We start from the raw sequence: 5,393 nt of genomic DNA on the forward strand, positions 1-5,393 counted from the left end.
TGACGGGTCATTCAACCTACCAAGGATCCAAGTCTTCAACATATCCAACCTGAAGACTTCACCCGGTAATGATGACTAGGTAACTTAGGTGAGAAGTTTGTACTCTTTTTCCCATAGCTGAGTTTTGTCCCAATGGGTTTTCTCAGCATGGTTTTTAATGAGGCAAATAGATCACTACGTCGAGTTATCTAGAAGTCATTACCAAAAGGGGAATAATGTACTTCTGTACTAGTTCAGGCGACTTCTGTAACTACTACAGGTCGTCTAGACGTTTTGCTGTTTTTCTTATTTCCTTAAAACGTCTTGTTGTTTTGGTTTTGCACTTCTTGTTGTTTGGAGTGTCGAGCCCTAGGGTGTTTAAAACCCAAAGCTACGCCTCTTTTGTTTTTTAGCGAAGAAGTTGTATGAACAAGTATTGTCAAACTTTTTCCTCAATTTGATTTCTTGAATACGTTCTTGAATTCTGGGTTTCTATACACTTTGTGATTCAGAAACTCTTCATTTGTTACTATCCATATAATCATCAAACAATCCTCACCATCTCACCATTGTTTTCATCATTCGATCTTCACACTTATCATCACTCAAAGTCATTCGGCCATCATCATCGTCGATTCTCGTTACCATTTACCAGTCATCAGCCTTCATCAGAGTTCTATCCTAGGGAGATCCTATCATGTGGTATCAGAGCCAACTCTGTGCCAAGGCTAAGCGATTCTAAGAACCCTAATCTCTAGAGTTTTTGCTTAATTTCGTTTGTTTAGTTTTAGGGTTTGAAATTTTGAGATTCGTCTGTGTCTAGATCGAGTAGGGTTTAGTTTTTGTTGATTCGTTTGAGTTTAGGAGTTAGTTTTGTGTTGTTTCGAAATTAGACTGCAATTAGGGTTTAATTATTTCGAGTTTGTTCGTTATAGGGTTGGGTGTCGATCGATTCTCTTGTGGTGTCGCTCGATACTAGGTCTGCAGTCGTGTGTTTTTCTTGTTTAAAATTCAGAGTCTTAGAGTTTATTTTTGTTTTGCTCATTCAAAGAACAAGTTACTTCGAGTTTCTTCTTTGATTTGCAGGTACAATGGAGCTATCTCCAGAGGCTATGGAAGCTTTGAATCAAGCCATGTCCAAGCAAATAGCAGAAGCAAACAAGTTAATGTCTACTCAGTTTCAGCAACAGATGGAGCAGCTCAGTAACAAGTTTGAGAAACAGTTCAAGGACATAGCTCAAGCATCTAGTGCTTCAGAACAGAGTTCTACAGAACCACCTAGTCCTAATGAGGCCCTTCGTTTAGCTAAAGGAAAGGCTCACTTAGGAACCTCTTCCAAGCATACACGGATTAGAACAGCTAAGTCACCTACTGGGGGAAGAGAGACTTGTTTCAATCAGAGGAGAAGCACTCAGGGTACAGAAAGAGAGCAACGCAGAACCGGCAGGGAACATATACGCCCACGACGAGCTGAACAAGTAGCTGGGCATCGAATCTACATTGAGTCAGATAGAGAGTATTCTGAAGAAGAAGAAGTTTCAGATCATAGTCAAGAGATAATGAAGAGAAACCGAAACAGAGATCATGGCAGGGATTATGATCCTTTGAGGCAGCAGCTGAAGCACCTTAAAATTCAGTATCCTTCTTTCCATGGAACCAATGATCCAGAAACTTATCTAGACTGGGAAAGGAAGATGGAGTCCAATTTTCAGGTTCAAGGTACTTTTGAGTTGAACAAGGTGAAGATAGCCATATCCGAATTCAATGGCTATGCTTTGTTGTGGTGGGAGCAGTTGGGGCTTACTAGACATCGACAGAGAGAGCCTGCTATCACTACATGGGAACAGTTAGTCACGCAGATGAGAAAGAAGTTTGTGCCTACACAATATCAGAGGGAGATTCTTAACAAGCTTAGGCGTCTCATTTAAGGCACTAAGTCTGTTAGAGACTACTATCAGGAGCTGGAAACACTTATGATCAGGGCTGATCTAAGGGAAAGTGAAGACATGGTTATGTCGAGGTTTCTTGGGGGTTTAAACAGAGAGATTCAAGACAAGGTAGAGTTGCAGGACTATGAGGATGTGCAAGAAATGGTACATAAGGCAGAGCTGATTGAATCGCAGATCAAGAGAAAGGGAGTAAGGTCTACATTCACGCCTAACATGTCCAAGCCGAGGGAGTTCAGCAAACCCGCCTTCACCAAGGACAGCAAACCCGTGACAGCCACAGTCAAAGAGGAGGTTAAAATCGACTTCAAGCCCAAGAGTAGTACCTCTACAAGTCATATTAGGTGTTTCAAATGCCAAGGAATGGGGCATTATTCCAGAGACTGTCCAAACAAGAAGATGTTTCTTCTTCAAGAAGGAGGAGAGATTGTGCCAGTAGACAGTTCAGAGAGTGAATCAGAGTCTGAACTCTGTGAAGAAGGTGAACCAGCAGTCATGGGAGAGATGTTGGTAGCACGCAGAGCTTTAAGTGTTCAGGTTCATCCAGATGATAGAGGACAGCGTGAGAACCTATTTCACACACGGTGTATGGTTCAAGACAAGGTCTGCACCTTGATCGTTGATGGTGGAAGCTGTACTAATGCAGCTAGTGAAGAGATGGTACAGAAGCTTAATCTCAAGACTACTTCACATCCAAGACCTTATCAGCTACAGTGGTTGAACAACAAGGGTGCTTTGACAGTTTCGCAGCAAGTGATGGTGAAACTAGCGATTGGGAAGTATGAGGATGAGCTGCTTTGTGATGTTATTCCAATGAAGTCAAGTCATATCCTTTTGGGAAGACCATGGCAGTTCGACAGAAGAGTGTTCCATGATGGTTACACCAACAAGCAAACGTTTGAGTTCAAAGGACGCAAGGTCACTCTTCTACCGCTTACACCCAGTGAAATCTACAAGGACCAGCTTCACATGAACCGCAAGGATACAGAGAAAGTGTCTCACAGCCTGTACATCAATCACAGCGAGTTCAACAAGCTATTTGATCCAGAGATGACCACATTCATGTTTGTGTACAAGGAAACACTCACCAGTACTAAGTCCGCAGGAGAGCTTCCACGCGAGATGATAGAGATTATAGAGGAGTATAAGGATGTGTTTCCAGAAGAGATACCTCCAGGCTTACCTCCAATTCGTGGGATAGAGCATCAGATTGATTTGGTACCAGGTTCAGCTTTACCGAACAGACCAGCTTACAGAACTAATCCAGTAGAAACTAAAGAGCTTCAGAAGCAAGTAGAAGAGCTGATGAGTAAGGGACATATCCAAGAGAGTCTCAGTCCATGTGCAGTACCAGTATTGCTTGTACCAAAGAAAGATGGTTCATGGAGGATGTGTGTTGACTGCAGAGCTATTAACAATATCACAGTGAAGTACAGACACCCAATTCCGAGATTAGATGACATGTTGGATGAGTTATGTGGATCAACAGTCTTCTCAAAGATAGATTTGAAGAGTGGGTATCATCAGATCAGAATGAAGGAAGGAGATGAATGGAAAACAGCTTTCAAGACCAAGCAAGGGCTCTACGAATGGCTAGTCATGCCGTTTGGTCTCACCAATGCTCCTAGCACCTTCATGCGATTAATGAATCATGCTCTCAGACCGTTCATAGGCATCTTTGTGGTTGTGTATTTCGACGACATACTCATCTACAGTAAAGGTCTAGAAGAACACTTAGAACACATCCGCCAAGTTCTAAATGTTCTTCGTTCTCAATCCCTCTTTGCTAATTTCTCTAAATGTTCATTCTGTACTACTGAGGTTGTTTTTCTAGGCTTTGTTGTCAGTGCAGAAGGAGTTAGAGTGGACGATGAGAAGGTCAAGGCTATCAAGGAGTGGCCAACACCCAAAAACGTGGCAGAAGTCAGGAGCTTTCATGGACTAGCAGGGTTCTACAGGCGATTTGTGCAAGACTTCAGTACTATTGCAGCGCCACTTACAGAAGTTGTCAAGAAGGATGTAGGATTCAGATGGGAGGAAGCACAGGAGCAGGCGTTTTCAACCTTAAAAGAGAAGCTTATCTCTGCCCCTATTCTCTTGCTTCCTGATTTTATGAAATCTTTTGAGATTGAATGTGATGCTTCCGGAGTGGGTATAGGTGCTGTTTTGATGCAGGATAGGAAGCCAGTAGCTTACTTCAGTGAAAAGCTAGGAGGATCAACGTTGAACTATCCTACATATGACAAGGAGCTGTATGCTTTGGTTAGAGCTCTTCAAACGTGGCAGCATTACCTGTGGCCCAAGGAGTTCGTTATTCACACAGATCATGAGTCCCTGAAGCATCTCAAAGGACAACAGAAGCTCAACAAGAGACATGCCAGATGGATGGAGTTCATAGAGACTTTTCCCTACACGGTTAAGTACAAGAAAGGTAAAGATAATGTAGTTGCAGATGCATTATCCAGGAGGTACACTCTCATTTCTACTTTGTCTTCTAAGCTTGAAGGTTTTGATGAAATAGTAGAACTGTATGACACTGACATCGATTTTGCTGAGAGCTATGGCAAATGCCATAAGTTTGCTTTTGAGAACTATTATAGGCAGGATGGATATCTGTTCTTTAAGGATAGATTGTGCATACCAAGAGGATCCATGAGAGAGCTGCTGATCAGAGAAGCTCACGGAGGTGGACTAGCTGGACATTTTGGAGTATCAAAGACTCTACTTGGACTGCAAGAACACTTCTATTGGCCTCAAATGAAGAAAGACGTTGAGAAGGTTTGTTCTAGGTGCCATATCTGCAAAATGGCGAAGGGTAAGGTACAGCCTCACGGCTTGTACACTCCCCTACCGATTCCTTCTCAACCTTGGACTCATATTTCTATGGACTTTGTTCTTGGCTTACCTTGAACCAGAAATGGTAGAGATTATATTTTTGTTGTGGTTGACAGGTTTAGCAAGATGGCTCACTTCATTGCAAGTCACAAGGCGGACGATGCTGTTATTGTAGCTAACTTGTTTTTCAGGGAAGTAGTACGCCTACATGGAATGCCTCAAGTAATTTTTTCAGACCGAGATACCAAGTTTCTAGGACACTTCTGGAGGACGTTATGGGCTAAACTAGGCACCAAGCTTTCATTCTCAACCACATGTCACCCGCAAACAGATGGACAAACCGAAGTGGTGAACAGGACACTATCTACACTCCTCAGAACCTTAGTGAGAAGCAATCTCAAATCATGGGAGGAATGTCTACCACATGTGGAGTTCGCATACAATCATGCTAAGCATTCTGCTACCTTATTTTCTCCTTTTGAAATTGTTTATGGTTTTAATCCACAATCACCTCTAGACTTGATCCCTTTACCTTTAAGTGTGAAGTGTAGCTTTGATGGCAAAGAAAAGGCTGAACAGGTGAGGAGGATACATGCTAAAGCTAAGGAGAACATAGAGAAAAGGACCAAGCAA

This window comes from Camelina sativa, chromosome 12, assembly GCF_000633955.1.
Source record: "Camelina sativa cultivar DH55 chromosome 12, Cs, whole genome shotgun sequence".
NCBI lineage: Eukaryota > Viridiplantae > Streptophyta > Magnoliopsida > Brassicales > Brassicaceae > Camelina > Camelina sativa.